Below are 19,862 nucleotides of genomic sequence, written 5' to 3'. Positions count from 1 at the left end.
GAGTCTTTTAGTCGAAAGATTATCTAAACTTTGTTGCATGTAATTGTATTTTTGTAATAGCAACTGACATAAGTGGGAGTTCTTTAGCAGCTGATGGCAGGGTGGGCTTAGGAAAGCCTAGGAAGTGTTTTAGTGGGTATGTATGCACTGTTTAGCGAGTACTTGGAGTACCGGTTTGAGAAGGTGACTTAGAGGATTCAGGATAATTATTTTGGAAAGTATGGATAGGTGTGGAAGGTAGTATTGGACTCGTACTACTGAAAGCATATGATCCATACTTGAATTAAGGAGATTCATGAAGATTCTAAGAAGCCTGTAGGATGAGAGATTTTATGGATATGTTTTGATTATTGTATGGTTGCTTTTCAGAATGGTGATGATCACACATAGAGGAGGTTCAAGTTCTGGTTCAGGCTTAGGTACTACCTCTGAGCTGGTGGATGAGCAGATGTGGGAGTTCATTTTGTCAGAGATCGCCCGCTGTATAAAATTCCAGATCCAAAAATCCTAACCACAAATGGACTTTGAGACTCATAAAGTTGGCAAATTTGTGAAATCCCAACACTCCAATATGTCCCAAAATAAAGAATAAGGCATAGAAATCTATATATATGCATAATGCACCCAAAAGCTTGGAACTTGGGGACTTACAAGAATCCATAAGATGCATGACAAGATGATGTGAAGAGTTGCATTCTAAATCCAAGTCTAGAGGTCACCTTCTTCTTCTTCTCCAAAAATAAACACAAAAAGATTAGAGAGAAAAATGGAGTTTAGGGTTTGCTTAGAGGCTGAGAAAGTGTGATGGAGGTTGAGGATGAGCCACTATAGCCATCACATTCCTTTAAATAGGGAGAAAACGCCAGATATTAGGGTTTTCTCATTAAACATGTGCCATGCCTTGGCGACCTTAAACAAGATCGGGATATTTCTTGAAACGCCACATCGTGGCAGTTTCCCCCATGTTGTGGAAACCCTAAATACTTAAAATTATGAAATCTGAATTACCTCAAGATCCAAATGTTATAATCCCCCCCCCCCCACATGAATTAGACTTCATCCTCAATGTCCAATGTTGCCAATAACTCAGGGTAGTGCTCATGCATCTTTGCCTCGAGTTCCCAAGTCCACTCGGAACCTTTATGATGCTGCTACTAGTCCTTGACCAAGGATACCGCCCTATTGCGCAGTGAATTTGTCTTCCTATTTGTAATCGCCAGTAGCCTCTCTACATAATTCAGGAAATCATTAACCTGAATATCATCTAAAGGAAGCACAGCTGAATCATTATCTACACACTTCTGTAGTTAAGAGACATGAAATGTGTTATGAATCTGACTGAGCTCCTCAAGTAACCCTAGAAATCACTCGAAATGGCCCAATAGATTGGGGCCCTAAGTTTCCCCTCTTCATGAAGTGTATTACACCCTTCCAGGGTGATACCGTTAAGAACACCATATCGACGATCTGGACATATGTGCCTTTTCCAACGCAGTTTGTCTGATCCCACCAAAATCGGGTACCCAAACCCGTCCACACCAGGTCAATAATCCACGAATAACGGTAGAAATCCTATCAATCTCACCTCTAATTCGCTCCTATTTCCAATTTTCCTTCTTGATTCCCTGAACCTGGGCCTCTCGGCTAAGATCCAAAAGCTGTGAATCAATAGATATCCTCATACATAAGCATCCAATAGAAGAACTAGCCGACTTGCGGCTTAAGGCATCAGCGACCACATTCACTTTCCCAGGGTGGTACAGAACATCGAAGTCATAATCCTTGACCACATCAAGCCACCTGCTCCATTTCATGTTTAGATTCAGTTGATCCATGAGATATCTTAAACTCTTATGATCCGTGTAGATGGTACACCAGAACCCAAATAGATAATGCCACAAAATCTTAAGGGCAAACACCACCGCCCCCAAATCCAGACCATGCGTAGGATATCGCACATCGTGCGACTTCATTTGCCGAGAAGCATAGGAAATAAACCTCCCTCGCTGCATAAGAACTACCCCAGACCGATGATGGATGCATCACAATATACATCAAAATCTACAACACCCTCAGGGAGGGTTAACACTGGGGCCTCACATAGCTTCTGTCTCAGCGTCTTGAAAGTAGCCTGCTGCTTAGTCCCCCAGCGAAAATCCATGCCATTCCTCGTCGGATGAGTGAGGAGTACAACAACCTTGGAGAAATCCTGAATAAATTTATGGTAATATCCAACTAAATCCAGAAAACTCCTTATTTCTGAGGGAGATTTCAGGACCTCCCACTGCATCACAGCCTGAATCTTGGCCAGGTCAACCATAATCCAGTTTTGTTTAACGAGGTGTCCCAAGAACTGGACCCCCCGTAACCAAAACTCACAAAACTTAGCATACAACCGTTCCCGCCTCAAAACTCACAGAAGATCTCGACGGTGCTCCTCATGCTACTCCCTGATCTTGGTATAGACCAGGATATCATCAATAAAAACAATGACTAATCAATTGAGCATCGGCCTGCATAGCCAATTCATCAAGTCCATAAATGTTGTAGGCACATTGGTGAGCCCAAATGGTATCACCATGAACTTGTAATGACCATAACGAGTCCGAAACGTTGTCTTCTCCATGTCTTCCTTTCTAACCCTCATATGGTGATACTCTGACCTCAAATCTATCTTGGAGATCCAAGATGCACCTTGAAGCTGATCAAAGGGATCATCAATCCATAGAAGTGGGTAACGGTTCCTCACCGTCAACTTGTTCAACTCCTGATAGTCAATACGCATTCGGTGAGACCCATCCTTCTTCTTTACAAAGAAGATTGGTGCTCCTCATGGAGAGTAACTCGATCCGATAAACTTCTTGCCCAACAACTCCTGAAGCTGAGAGGACAGCTCCTAAATCTCTGGTGGTGCCAATCGGTACGACGACTTAGCATTTGGGGTCACACTGGGGAGTAAATCGATCTTGAACTCCTCCCTCCTCTCAGGAAGCACACCAAAAATATCCTCCAGAAACACATCTGGGAACTCTCTAACCACTGGCACACCTGAAACTGAAACATCATTTCCATCCTGGGCATCGACCATATATGCAAGATAACTCAAACACCCATGCTGAAGATACTGTCGAGCCCTAATTGAAGAACAAAAAGTTGAACCAGCCCTAGTACCCTCTCCATAAATAGTCAATACTCCCCACCTTGGGGTTCAAACCCCCACTCGTCGACCCTCACAGTCAATCATCACACCAAATCTGCTCAACCACTCCATACCTACTATCATGCACACCCCCCCCCCCCAAGGGAATAGGGATTAGGTCAATTGAGTAAGGCACCCCGAAAATATCCAAAATACAATCTCGAGAAACACTCGATGCTGAAACCCCGTGTTCGTTGGCGATAGAAACTCGCAATAGTAACTCTAACTCTCCACGAATCATATCAAAACTCCTACCAAATGACTAAGACGCAAAATACCGACTCGCAGCCGACTCAAAAAGAACAAGAGTAGGCTAGAAGTTCAATAAGAAAGTACCTAGCAGAATCATAAAAATAAACATACCATAAAATAATTGAACAAAATAATAAATGAAAACATACCAATAACGACGTCCGGCGCCACCCTGGCCTCCTTTGGTGTGAGCTGGAACGCACGACCTCAAGCCCTCGGAGGCTCCACCCTGCCTGGCGTCCAACCGTGATCCTTAAGGTAGAAGTATATGGCTCCTGCATAGACTTGGCAACAAGCAAGGGACACTATGCCTTCACATGGCCTACTTGCTCACAATGGTAACAAATCCTGTAAATTGGCGGCGGAGCCTGCAGGCGACAATACTTCACATAATGCCCTTCATTGCCACATTTTGGCACCCATCAGAAGATCGGAAAAGACCCTCATGAACGTTGGCGCATTTTCCACAAGTACGAACCCTCTGTCCTCCAGATCGTGAATCAGTGGGCTTGAACTGTTTTGTTGTAGGCTAGGATTAAACTGGAGCCTGATGCCGCTCCCTCATTTGGGTCTCTAACTTAATCTCTCGCTTCCTCATGGCATCCTGAAGCTCAGTGAGGGCACATTATCGTTGGGTAGACACAAACTGCTGAATATCCGTCTTGAGCATACTTAAGTACCGAGTCATATGGACCTACTCCATATCAGCAAAATCAGGGCAACAAAGATCTCTCTCCGTGAACATCTTAATGATCTTCGTCATTGTCTTAGTCACCTGCCTCCAGTCCAAGCACTCTTGAGCCAACCTCTCCCTCTCCACTAGGGGGAACATACCTTGCGCGAAACATCTCTAAGAACTGCTCCTAGGTCATAGTAGTCGTCTACTTAGGAGTGTATGGACTGATCACTAGGCTCCAGCAATCCTTCACGCCCAGTCGAAGGAGGTTCAAGGTGCACCTGACCTTCCAGTCCTCTGGATAAGAACATATGAATAAACAGCCCTCCACATCTGATAACCATCTCATAACAATGATTGGGTTCTTGACCTCGTTGAACTCTAGGAGCTTCGTGTTACTAAAGTCCCGGTATTGGAATGAACCCCGTCCTCGGCATCTAGTAGCAACGACAGCTACGGTGGCTGCAGTAGTAGCAACCTCAGTGAGGGCAACATAGAGATCATCATACAACTCAATCATAATAGTCTTGATAGACCCAAACAAGTCCATAATAGAACCCTTGAGAGTAATAGCCACCTCGGTGGCGATCAGCTCGCGAATCTGATCATCAATCAACCCTGGCCTATCGTGGCCACCCGCTCCAAATCTAAAACTCGATCCTCTCTTGAGCACCATACTAAAAATGAACCAATAAATGTATCAAAAAATGCCACCATTCATACTATACAGTCATCACAGAGAGGCTAAACCCTCGGAGTTTGTGACATCCTTCTTATGCATACGAGTCTTGTTCTTTTAGTAGTATGGGCTCATACTAGGATTTTCATACATTCTATATTCACTCTCTCGAGAATGGCTAATCACTCCTCATCTCGCCGGCTGCTCACATACTAACTCTTAAAACTTCCACCAATCTTGTAGTCACTCATGCATGCTAATCCTACATAACGTTGGATTCTATAGACAATTGAATACTTGATTCTACCCTAATCCTACAACCAGCAAGGAATAGGAAATAAGGCTGAACCAAACATTCTCAGGCTATAGAATCTTAGTTATGTACGACCATGATGCACATCAGCAACTACAATAATGATGTCAATTTTATATATCATGTAGAGAGTTCTCTTAGGCTATCAGGCAATTCTATCATGTAATTTCCGAAGATCCCTAGCCCATCATTAGCATGCAATTCTAACCTATAAATCATAAACAAATAACAATGTAGGTATCTAAGGGTTCACTTTCTTGCTCCGACTGATCATGCACTTCTCATCCTTACTTGGTTATTTTTTAAAACAGTTTTGAACGCCATTTTGAAAAAAAATTGAAAACTTTTGTAGATCCTTAGTTTGAGTTTGGATTCACACGAAATCTCATCCAATTCACTCAAACTAGGGCTCTAATATCAACTTGTAACATCACAAAAATCAAGTATATATATATATATATATATATATATATATATATATATATATATATATATATATATATATATATAATCTAACCACAAATCATAATTGTTTCCAACATAGTGTTCCCAAATAAAATAATCACGAATAAGAGTATTCCAAAATCTAATATCATAAAATCAGAACGATATGCACGATCACACCTTTGCTTTTCGCCGATCATCTGAAGTAAGTGAAGAAAAAACTTAAACTGTAAGCCAAAACTTAGTAAGTTCCCTCAAATACCACAAACCAAAACATATACAACACATACTAGGTCTATAACGTCCTGGTTGGATTACCACTAGTCTACAACCTTAAGGTTGGAATGCCCTGGCCCACACCCGCTCGGTTGGATTGCCTAATACATATTGGGTCCACAACCTCCAAGTTGGATTACTCCTGGCCCGCAACCTTACGATTGGAATGACCTGTCCCACAACCTTTTGGTTGGATTTCCTGGGTTTATTGACTGGCAACAAAAAGCAGTACTGTCTCAATCCAACCACACTATGTCAACACATATAAAAGATAAAACACATATAAGCAACCAGATAATCATATAGATCTTAACAGATCACTATAGCATTGAAATAATCCAAACCAAAATACACCATCTACTGGGCGGGCAGTGGTGCCTTTGACCCACAAGCACAATGAGGAAAAACTCACCTCATAATCTAAAGAGATAGTGGAAGAGAACGCTGCTCAAACTATCAACACTACGAGTCAACTATATAGAAAACAATGACCTAGACTCCATTCACAGCTTAATATACACAAAATGCTCCTAGGTCAAACTTTCTCAAAGTCAACATAAAAAGTTAAAGTCAAAGTCAACTACATTTGCCCGCCATGTCGTGGCCATCCTTATTCATGTCGTGGCTACTAATTGACAAAACAAACGGGCATCGACCCAATCACCATGCCTTGGTGACCTCAACCTCACCATGGGAACTGGTCTGGGCAACTTAAACCATTAAGTCACTTTTCTTTCCAACTTCAAGGGCTCCAAAACTCAGATAGATCTGGTCCTTTCGAATGTCCAAGTGGATAAAGTTTCCAACTTTATCCCTTTTGACCCTCCAAGAGATAGAGATCTATCTTCTAGGTCTAAATAAGGCAAAACATGACTTAACTTAACACATTAAGCACTTTTTCCTTGAAAGCTTACTAGATCCTTACTGTAGAACGTTTCTAGCACCTTAAAATCACATAAAAATCCATACTTTCCAGACATGCATGTCCAATGCATGTCTTGGACTCTCATTAGGTCAAAATAGAGAAAAAGGGGCCAAGATCTCATGTAAGAGTTTAAAGCTCTATAAAATTCCAAATCCAACACTCCTAACCATAAAGAGACTCTGGGGATTCATAAAGGTGGCAACTTATGAAATCCCAACACTCTAATATGTCCTAACATGAAGAATAGCCATATAAATCTAGATCTATGCACAATGAACCAAAAAGCTTGGAACTTGGGGACAATATAGATCTATGCACAATGAACCAAAAAGCTTGGAACTTGGGGACTTACAAGAGTCCAGAAGATGCACAAAAAGATGATGAGAAGAGTTGCTTGTGGAATCCAAGTCTAGAGGTCACCTTTTTCTTCTTCTTCTCCAAAAATCAACACAAAAAGCTTAGAGAGCAAAATGGAGGTTAGGGTTTGGTTGGAGTCTGAGGGAGTGTGATTAAGGCTAAGGGTGAGTAATCCCAGCCATCATATTCCCTTAAATAGGGCGCAAACCATGGATATTAGGGTCTTCTCATTAAACAACTGCCACACCTTGGCGGCCTTAAATGAGATCGGGATATTTCTTGAAACGCCATATTGTGGCAACCCTAAATACTTAATAATTTTAAATTTGAATTACCTCGGGATCTAGATGTTACAATTCAAGTCCCAAATATGTATCTCAGGTCTAAGAATACAAGGATACTTCCTTGATCAAAAAATCAATCATGACTATGATCCACAAAGTGATTTTGATGCGGGTCATGAATAATAGTTATTCTCTAATCAACTACCTATGATTTTGGTCGTAGCTCTTTGCATTTTTCATCTCCATGAAAATCAACTAATTCATTCATATTTGTCTTACCTCATAGGTGCTCCTACAACTATGAACAACTATTGACATTTAGAATAACCAATTTATTCATGGATTAAGCATACTATTATAGAGCACAACAAGTATTTAATGAATAGAATATATCCAATATATCAAATCATGAAAATATATGTTGCTTACATTATTCCAATATCCAAATACTAAATTTCTATCAGTTCCAATCACTTAAAACAACAAGGTCGTATAGCACCAACTTGACTTTCATGCTTTAGCTAATGAAGGAACTTAGTTAAGTATATTCATATGTGGTTTCTCGAACAACAATGTATTCTAAATCTGATGTGTAACTATAATTAAAATCTATATGGTACTCCTATCCATGTAACTTTCACTTCAATCATAATGAAGATATGCTCGATTGTGTAAGAGTTTAAACACAACTTTCTTTCAAATTCTTCACAAATCAGGAATATTTCTTCAGTTCTTCGTAAGTACTTTAGAATGCTCCTATAATTCATACTATCACTTCTTCTCATATTATACTGGTATTTATTTTTCCTGCTCCAGACATATGATTTATCTAGCCTTTATGTATCATCATGACATATCTGATGAATCCAACTGCAACAACATATGGAATACAATCATACTATCCAGTTCAAACATTATTCTAGGATTTTTAGGCATGCTCAAAATCATTTCATATGGTATTGACAAGATAAACTCATTTAGGGGTTGTTTGGTAGCCTCTTAATTGAAAAATCAAGAGGCAGCCTCTTAAAAATTAGGATATAGAGTGTTTGGTTGTATATTATTTTTTTGCCTCTTAATTTTTTAGAGATAAGTTTATATCTGAAAAAAAAAAAAGTTACTCGTGTTCCTCTTTTGCCCAAAATACATTCCCTCCCATCTTTTCTATTTCACGACACTGCTTCCCCCTAGCCATCTCTAATGACTTGCAACCCTCCACGAATCTTTCCATCGGGCGGTCACCGCCTTCACCAGAACCTCCGCCTCCTCCAGTGCTATTGCATGCGCCTCCCTATAGCCTCGTTCTTTCTCGAATTTGTTTTTCTCGCTTTCTACCCTCGCCACCGATAGCTGAAGAATAGCCGACAACCCTCATCACCATCGCCACCCTCCCAATCACTATTTTTGGTCATTTCCACCACAATTTTGTATTTCTCTCGTTCTGTTTCTCTTTTTTTTTGCTGATAGTGTTGAACTTTTCTGAAATTGAGTTTTCTGAAATTGCAAATTTTCTACAATCGGTTTTCTGAATTGAAATTGATTTCCCCATAACCATGGGTTCCCAACTCAACCCAAGTAATTTTAAGAACATTACAAACTATTATAGGCTCCCCCTTTTGACCAATGCCACTGCAATGTTGCTCAACAGCCACATCACTGTTGTGATTGTTTGCTTGTTCTACTCTATTCTTATGCACATGCTTGCTAGAAGCTTGATTCCATTGTAGCTGCAAGTTAAAGTTTTTTTTTTATCAAAAAATAAAAAAATACTTCATAGTTGCAAGAAATTTAATGAACAATTGGTTTTTGGTGATATAACTTTGAATAAATAGTTCATTGTAATGATGTTTGGTTACAAATTTGCATATGATATGAGATGTTCTTATGTTTATTGTTTAATTTTTTTGGAATTTTCTCATGTGTTTAGTGTTGAATTTAACTTTTGGTGCCTTGTTTTTAGTTTTTGGTGAATGAATATTTTTCCCATTGTTTTACAGGGGAGAAATAAGCTTTGTGAAGGAACTGGTTCAATTATTTTATAAAAATGTCATCATAAATGTTTCTATTTAGATTTTTGTTTAATTTTGAATTTTTTTGATGTTTATATATTTTTTTAACTATTGAAGGAATTGGTTCAATTATTTTATAAAAATAAACATTGAATTCAGTATAAAATAATACGGAGGCTAAAATAGTCATTTTTATAATTCAATACAGAAATTCAGAGGTTCCAACCAAACATCATATTAAAAATTCAGATCCTCTTAGAAACGCAGACCTCTTAAAAATTCAGATCCTGCCAAATAGCCCCTTAGAGTCTTATATCTTAAGATATTTAAGATCATTGACAAGTAATGCAATTCTACTTAATCAATTAAGTTGCCATGATCTATCTAGAGATCCTTTATTCTAATAATTAGTATGTCGATCACATACAAGACTAGGAAAGTTACTATGCTCCCACTAGATTTGTAGAAAGCACAAGAGTCATCTTGATTTATAAAGAAAATAACACTATGTAATTATCTTAAAAGAAGGAAGATTCTTACTTTGAGATGTTAGCTTAAATTTGAAAAGATTTTCATCCATGTATGTTTTCTCCTTTTAAAACTCACTACCTCTTTATAGTCATAGTTTGTCAAAGAATATTAATCAAGCCCATACTTGATAATCATACATGAATGCATCTCTATATGTTCTGTTAGTTTTTGATCAACTATTAAACAGGTTCAACAACTATTCAAAAAACTTGCTAGTTCCAAACTATGATGCATTTAGTTTATGGTTCTTTAGCTCTTAAAGTTCAATATTTCTCACACTTAGAAAAACAACTTTCTAAGTATATGTCTTCTAGAATGACAATCAGTGGGATTGTAGAAACTTCATCCTAAACAATCATTTAGGATATTCTAGATAAATGTTATTAGTAGATGTTAGGGTTTAAGCTGCTTGTATAACATAAGCTCCCTAACACTATACCTTTTAGATAAGGATAAAACATTTTGTCCTTAGTCTGATGAAAGTATTTAATGTAATTGTTTAGTTAGAAACATATATTTAATATATATTTGTTGCAATGAGCATAACATCAAAAATATTATAAAGGAAATAGTTCTCTAAGACATCATATAACAGACTGTAAGGTCTGATTTTATCCTCTTCAAAAACTTGTAATACCAACATTCGACCAGTGACCATGTGACCCTATCTTACTAGAGAATGCGATAACTACCTCGAACATCATAAGACAAAATCCTAGCGATAAGGTGATCCTATGCCATAAGAATCGTACAAATGGTGAGTGAGTGTTCTTTAGCAAATTGAGTTGTGAACCGATTCCACAATTCCTAAGATGTTCCAAGAAGATTTGGTTTTAAATACTCATTTTATTTATCATAACAAAAGGTTAATGATGGTCTCATTACGTTGTATTTTAATCTTCACTATGAAACATTTTGAACAAATCAAAAGTTTCAATAATAACAAGTAAAAAGTCATCGGTGAAACTGATTAAGTATCTATCACTAAAACTATTCATGGATTGAAAATATTACATACATTTATTTATATAATTTTTTGGCAAGCCTTTCTTTCTTTCATTACTTTATATAAATAGCATTCACATATATCAAATGAATCAGACTCATTTCCCTTAAAAAATTCCATCTTTTGAAGTTGGTACATTTATTTCTTGTTTATATATTCACGATGATAATGCAATCGATAAGATTAAATAAAATATGATTTGATTATATAGGTGTTTGTGACATCCTCTAAATTTTCAAAACCAAAAAGAAATTTACGCTTTAAAAATAATGACACTTCATTTGCGGAAAATCCCAGTATATAAAAAATCTTTTGAGAACGAGAATGCCTCAAATAAAATCCTAACAATGATAATTAATATATGTGCATAAGTTACAACGTAAAGACCTAATGGCCCAAAACATCATTGCAAGCTTTCTCTTAATTACTCAACATCTTAATCAAGTTCTAGTAGCTTAAATCTTGTTACCTATGATTCATACAATCTGAGTGAGTCAGGTTGGGAAATCTGATGAGATACATAAAGATTGTAATCCCACAACGTTATTATATATATATATATATATATATATATATATATATATATATATATATATATATATATATATCTTAACCCTGCAAAACCAACTGTCACCAAATAACATATAAATATGTCTCCGACTTGGATAACTATAAAACCTCATACATATATATATACCCAACCCAATCGATCCTCATAGATCCTAGTCTACGATTATCGGGAAGATAAACCGTTTTATATTAAGGGTTTGACTATACAATTAGGGGCTTCCTTTGCCGGTGAAAGTCATAAAGGAACCTGAATAATCATAATAGTTGATGAATATTGTATCCCATTTCATCCACGTCTATAGGTCATGAACCCACACTAGCAAACGTAATCCATAAGACCATTTAGAATGATCAAGTGTTGTCATATTACTCTGGGAGATGACCAGACATACCATTATAGTTGCCTGATCTGGACCAACCATTTTTGGTCATCTAAAAAGGAATGCTATTTGTATGTTGGTACGTATTTCCGTACCATCAACATCTAAAAGTGTCACAAAACATAACTTTATTCTCCATTCCTAAATTTTACACACATACACTGCAATATGACTAGGCAATATCAAACTTAATTGAATTAGGCATATATAATAATTTTTATCTCATTAACGGGCAAAACTTCTATGATCCCAATACTAACTCTATTTAGACAACACTATCTTAATTTAGTGTATATTTTTAACACAAAGTATTTAGGTGTTAATATACTTTTATCTTTCTGTCAAATAATACTTCTATTATTAATATCACTATATATATATATATATATATATATATATATATATATATATATAAACTCATATAGAAGCATATCTGGTTCGCATATTGTATATAATCAAATACATTTCTAACACATAATCCAGACAATAAGTATATAGCTCACATATAAACTTTTCGACAAATATTTAATACTTTAATTAATACTTGTATTAAAATCATGGTCATGAAAGGGACTATGAAATCACTTGACTAAGGTGGATGTCTGGTCATTTCGGCAGAGCTTCGCCTAACAACTTAGCTTTTCATTTTATGTGACCTAAGTACGAATTTCACTAATTTTTAGTCTTATATTTATGGTGACTAATGATACTCTAGATTCCTAGCTAATCTCAATTTCTAGATCAAGATCTATGAAGTAAGAAGCAACTAGGCAGGATCATATCAGAGGTAGGATCTGTTTGGTATACAGAGTATACTGTTTGAAAATCTCACTCTAAACACCTCAATCCCGTAAGTAGATCAATTAGTATAATGACTTGGAATCACTGATAAATTTTATTTACAAGTTCATAATAATGATTATGATTATAAATATAAGTTACACTAAAAACTATATAAGTGTAGCTTAAATTACAGATATTTTCTTGACAAAAGTTCGAAAATTGCACTGGCAAAACTCTGACCCCATAGCTTCTATTTTCCTGGCTATCAGAGACTCCAATGCATTGATAGAATACCCTAAAATCTAAGGAAATGTCAGACTAAATAACTAGTTTCCGCTAGAGGAATGAATGGAAAGTGTGTGGGAATAAATGAGGGGTGTTGCCCATTTATAGTTGAAAATTTAGGTTTACGCGCCATGCTTTTTGAGTTGTGCGCCAATTCCTTATGACATGACATTCCTCCTGCCTTGTGACATGTGGCATGCTTAGACTGGTTCGACGTGGCCCCTGCTAGATATGTGTGCCGCACCTTTGTGCACATGACGCAAAGTTTGAATTTTGTAAATTTTGTAACTTCTTCATATGAGCTTCGTTGTTGACGTTCTTTATATTCATGCGTAGCTATCAACAAGATCTATAACTTTCATTTAGAATCCGTCGGAAAATTCTTATTTTAATTTTAAAGTTATATTTTATAGGCTTAGATTGTTAAAATCCGTACAAAAATCATAACTTTCTCATTAGATATCCGTTCTCTACTGTCTTTATATCGATGGACAGGTATTGATTACATCTTCAACCCTCATTTAGATTGCTTTTCCTAAAAACCAACCATTCTCAATTTCAGTTTCTGTTTCACACACTGGTATATTGAACCTTTGAAAAATTATAACTTCCTTATATGAAGTCAGATTTGGACGTTCCTTATATGCATGTTCTCGCTTTTATGATTACAATGACTTTGTTTAGATTATTTATCCTAAATAATCATCTATCAAAAACATCTATTTATTGATATCATGAATAATTATCCTGTTATTCTTTAATCATCTAGCCCTATCTTGTAACATCCGGATCCCGATGTAAGGATTATATATATATATATATATATATATATATATATATATATATATATATATATATATATATATATATATATATATATATATATATATATATATATATATATAAATCTTGGTTGCCACGGACGTGGTGATGGCATCCCCACGATGTGGCCATTTGATTGATGATCATTTATTTTAATTGGGTGCCATGTTGTGTCACCAAGTAGCCATGCTGTGGCGACCATTTTGAACCAAACCCTGATCTTCAGAATTTAAGCCTTATTTAAAGGAAGTTAAGGCTTGGGTTTCATCAACCATCAACCTCCATCACCCTCAAACGACCCCATTGCAAACCCTAATCCTTTTGGAAGCTTTTGTGATCTCAATTTTGCAAGTTCTTTGTGGCTTGAAAGAAAAATAAGAAGAGTTGGTGCATTTATTATGCAAGCAAACCTCCCCTTCACTTGTGTGCATCTTCTGGACCCTTTGTTAGTCCTAGAATTTGCACCTTTTCTTGTATTTCTTCATAGATCTAGGTTTTATGGTTTTTATGGTCCCTTTGAGGTGGTTTGAGTGGACTGAAGAGATAAAGTTTGCAACTTTGCAGTTTCTTTATGTCCCAAGAGCATTATATCTTATAGATTTAGGAAATGGTGGTGGTTTAGAGTTCTTGCTTGAAGTTAGGTTTTTAATGCACTTTTGATCTAATTATGGAAAGGTAATGCATGAGACATGCATCTTCATAAAGTTTACATACTTAGGTGTAACACCGTAAATTTTCAAACAAAAAATTTCATTTAAAAACACAATTATCTCATTTCCAAAATCCCAAAAATCCCACAAACATTAATTTGTCAAAATACATGTCCCAAAATTGTTTATAACACAAATCCAGGATCCTCCAAAAACATATCTCCAACTCAAGTGTGTGTACAATCAAGTCGGTGCCTTCCCATGATCCTGAGAGGTACCTGAAACACATAACACATAACACGGTAAGCACGAAGATTAGTGAGTTCCCTAAAATATCGCACACATCACATTAGCCACTCGAGGCTAACTCAATACGAGCCTCCGATCAATGTGTCTCGGTGGAGAACCTTCGGTCCCACAACTCAGGTGGACCCTCTGGTCCTAACTCAACAAGCTCATAATAATAATACTCAACATAAATCACAAAGACATAATGTAGGATATCAAAATACTCAATATAACACATAAGACCCTCCGGTAACACATAGATACCACTCATGGTAAGTATAGTGAGAAGTCTCACCTCGTAATCAAGTAAGTAATAATCTCGTACACGAATCTCGAACTAGCCTCTGCCTAACACATAAGATAATAATCTCTAATCAACACTTAAATCACTACTCGAAATAAGCTAGGTTAATCTCTCTCTCAAACTCATGGAATGGGTAAAAGACAAATTTACCCCTTCACAGTCCTCATACCCCCTGCCTTGACCAAACCTTAAAGTTAACAGAAGTCAATACTCGATTCAACTGTCCATGTTGACCCGGCTCGCTGAGTGCATCTATGTGTCTCGTCGAGTCCCCCTTGTTTCTTCAGACCCTCGCAAAAACCCAACTCAACTCATCGAGTTAGCCCGTCAACTCGCCAAGTTACCCGTGTCCAGACTCATCGGGGAAAACCCTAGCCGACTCGTCGAGTCAGCTCGTTGACTCGACGAGTTCCTTTAGTCTGAATTCTTATTCGGGCATTTCAAGGCAGATATACTACTCCACACTCTAGATCTAGGCTCCCAAGGCTCGAATTTCACGTAAAGCTTCGATCTTTACATTCATGCATGGCATATTTTCCTCCAAAATGCCAATACAACTCTAACAAGGGTGTTTAAGTACAAATACTCTTATATGGCTGAATAAAGCTGGGACCTTTGGACTCTATGGACCTCACAAGGTCCAGATTGGAAGTCTAGACCTCCTGATAGATTCAATGCAATCAATGTCCCAATAAAAGGTGGTGAAAGCCCCATTCTTCCATAATCACGAGATGTAACCCATAAGATGAGAAAGGTGTGGGATTTTTACCTTCCACAGAAGCTCTTGGTCGATATAACACTAGATCCAACAGTTCCTCAGGGATTTAGGGTTTCACCTCACAACGCCTACTCGGCGAGTTAGCTCTCTGACTCGTCGAGTCGGTCATTAAACCCACATGACCAAATCAGACTCTACTCGAAGAGTTAGGCTCACAACTCATCGAGTCACTCATTAAACCCTAAATAATAAATAAAATAAGTAAATACCTAAGAGTCGGGATGTTACAAATCTCCCCCACTAGAATCAGACTTCACCCTCGATATATATATATATATATATATATATATATATATATATATATATATATATATATATATATATATATATGGTACACGAAGGAACTCGCTAAGCTTTATGCTTATGTTGTTAAGTTATATTTTCTTTTTCTACGTTGTCCTGCTGATAAGAGAAGAGTGTGGTGTGATTGTACTACACTCATATCGGTGAATGATTTTATGTTGAGACTTATGCTTGTTTTTTTTTTTAAATAACTCGGTTTTATTTCATGTTTTATGGTTTTGGAACACTTGGTTACTTGCAATCTTTTTATAAAAATGACTTTGGATTGTTTAATCTTATTTTAAAAATAAAAAAAATGATTTTGAAATTTGGAACGTTATAGAAATTTAGGTTTTTACTGTGAATGAAGCATCTAGGATCATAAATTTTGGTTACTTTGAATTGAAGATAGTAATTCCGTATTTTACATATTATATAAGGCAGGAAAGGGGGAATTTGACGAGATATTATGATGCATTGTCATGAAGAGTTCAATTTGAGAATATGAAGAGAGACCGGTGATGGTAAAGGGTGTTTCCGGTGGTCGGTGACCGGGGGGAGAGAGAGGCTCGTCTCTAGTTTCATTGGAGAAAAGGCATTTGTGTAAGGTTGACAAAGTTGCAAGCGACATGAATATATATTAGACAAATGTCTTTTCCCCAATGAAACTAGAGACGAGCCTCCCTCCCTCCGGTTACCGACCATTGGAAACTCCCTTTACCATCACCGGTCTCTCTTCATATTCTCAAATTGAACTCTTCATGACGATGCATCATAATATCTCGTCAAATTCCTCCTTTCCTGCCTTATATGATATGGAAAATACAGAATTACTATCTTCAGTAGGTGAAGTGATGTTATTTTTTAATAAATAAAAATATATATTTAAAATAGGAAAACAGAAACTAAAATCAATAAAAAAAAATACAATCAATGGTATAATAATAATTTTAGACCAATTTTGGAAAAAATATATATATGAAACCAAAAGGACCAACCACATGAAAAAAAAAACCATAAGAACTAAACAATGTATGACTTACCAAATTTACCAAAAAGGTAGGAGCGGATACAAAAATACACAGTAGGTGTTGCCGAGGTTGAAATAGGTGTTGCTGATATAGAAAAAATAGGTACAAAAATCGAAAAATCGAAAAATTTTCCACCGTGAACAAAAAAATAGGTGTTGTCGGTGTCATACCGGGACACCTACCAGGTCCGCCCTTTGCAAAAAGACCAACTACATTATTTTTTCTAAATTTTTTATCCTAAATTTTGGAATGCTCAAAAATCCAGGGACCATAAGAATCTCGTGATATATAATTCATTGGGTTCCTTAGGAAACAAGTAAACCATTAAATACAATGTTGTCAATTTAATTTCATGGTATTAATGACTATCAAGAGAAATATGACGCCATGTCATTTGAAAAATCGTTTCTTGTTATGTCATCCGTCAAAGTCTAAATGACAGTTTGTCTTTCACTTAAATCCAACTAATCAAAGGTTTTGATTTCTCAATGACATCATATTTGTTTAAGATTGCCGGATGTTATCTATCAAATTTAATGTTTCTTTTAAAAAATTACAGTACGAAAATAAACATGACTTTCATAGTGTGCTTCTTTTTTTTTTTTTTTTTTTTTTTTTTTTTTTTTTTTGTTTACCTCAAGAGATGATTAAGTATAATGGTTTATAAACGTTCACCTAACTCATAACCTTGAATTCAATAGAAATATATTTTGAATTTGTTTGTATTGTCTAGTTTCTCTATTTTACATACAGTTTTACAAGTTTTCATCTATTTTGCTATAATATTAATGACAGTCAGGAGAAATATGATGCCATGCCATATTGCCATATGATAACTGACTACTTCTAGAGAAACATATTTGACAAAAAAAAAGCAAGATAATGCAGAAGGCTTTGTGACCATAGAATTAAAGATGGGAGACGTGGATACATTTAACCGTCGCTAAAAGTAGCGGATAAAACGGGACCATAAAATTTCGACAAGTACCGCAAGCTTTTATGCGTTGCTAATGCTTTCTTTTTTATTGCTTTTAAAAGCAAGAAAAACATTAGTGTGAATCCAAAAGCCTCATCAAAAAAGTTGTTTTAACGATGGGGAAAAGTGTCACTATTGATGAAAACTGCATTGCCATTATTATATTATCATTACTTATTGACTTATAACGCGTCACAAAAAATATAATTTGGTTGCAGACCATGTGTTATTTGCCATAGTCATGTAAATATACCTTTATAATACTTAGACTATAAGTTTAAGAATAGAAAACGATATCTTGATCGTTAAAAATATATAAACAATAGGTAAAGCATATGGATATCTCATTACATCATATACATTAAATTGACTTGCATTTTGTTGGAAGCAATATTTCTCATAAGTTTATCTACAAACGACAAAATATTATTAAGCAATTAGTAAGGTGTCAAAAAAAATACAAGAAATTAAAGATATGATTGGATCTTTTATTCTTTAATTCGTCCTATCCAGTTAGTTTAATAACCCTCAAGTTAAACACGAGCTCAAAGTTCATTCTGAATGATATCATTATCAAGTAAATATTTCAGAAATAGTTGATATTGTTGAATATTTATTTGAATAATCAAGCCATAGAATCCCCTGTTAAAGTTCACTGATGAACATTTAGGTTTCAAAACCGATTTGGAATGGTTAGGTACGTAGGTTTTGTACTTATGCCAAACAAAACCGAGTCATTTGGACCAAATTTATTTTCTTTTGGGCTTTCATCTGTTTGGATCCTTTTCTGACTCAGGCCTAATATCGATTGAAAAGAGTTAAAGAACTATCAACTATGCCCATTGCTCAAGGCATCTACTTGGACTGGTTTACAGTATTTGAGTGTCCAACAAAGCCTCTTTTCTTTCATTATGTAACTTGTAACGAAATTTCATTATAACTAAAGGATAGGTTTAGACGTTTAATGAGCAACATTTTTAATTTATATATCATAGCCCATCCCCCCATAGCCCATAGGTGTCAAGCTTGATGTATACCGAAGGTAACAACTTTATCTTATCTGGAACTAGTAATATGTGCACATCAATGCATATGTTCGTAATTTCATGTGTTCACGTGTATGTGTTTACTTTCATACATACTTGCATATATATTGTTTGTGAGTTTGTTGCATAGTAACAAATCATAATCCCATTAGATTGTAGGGGATAATGTCTGACATATGTATATTATGTGAACCTGTAAAATAGACAAAAAAGAAGAAGATAGTGAGTGAATTTGAGCATTAAAATAAATAGCTGAGAAAATCATATGACATTACACACCTACCATCAATAAAGAATGAAAACATAAACATGCTAGGGAGTGTTCGTGTAACATAAAATATAAAACGGTGCAAACAAATAAGAGTATAGGTTTAGGCAACTCTGCTATCCTCATATTAAGTTTTTACCTGTTTCTATACGAGGCGTTAAAAGAAAAAACTAACTCCTCCAACTTTAATATCACATTATTTTCTCAATTTATTATTGGTCATGCACTCCTTGTATCATTAACTGAACTTGACTCTATTGTAACATTTCGTTTTTACTTTTGAGATATCAAACTATAAACCTAAATTTATAAAAATAAAAATGAAAATATATAACTTTTTAGCCAAAGTAATTTAAATAAAAGTTGTAGTAGACGTCAATACAAAAGTGTTGATATAAATAATATTGAAACGGAGTTCGTATATGAAAATTACGATTTCTATAAGTTT

This window comes from Lactuca sativa, chromosome 7 (genome assembly GCF_002870075.4).
Source record: "Lactuca sativa cultivar Salinas chromosome 7, Lsat_Salinas_v11, whole genome shotgun sequence".
In the NCBI taxonomy this organism is placed as follows: Eukaryota; Viridiplantae; Streptophyta; class Magnoliopsida; order Asterales; family Asteraceae; genus Lactuca; species Lactuca sativa.
This window is presented reverse-complemented; position numbering follows the sequence as displayed.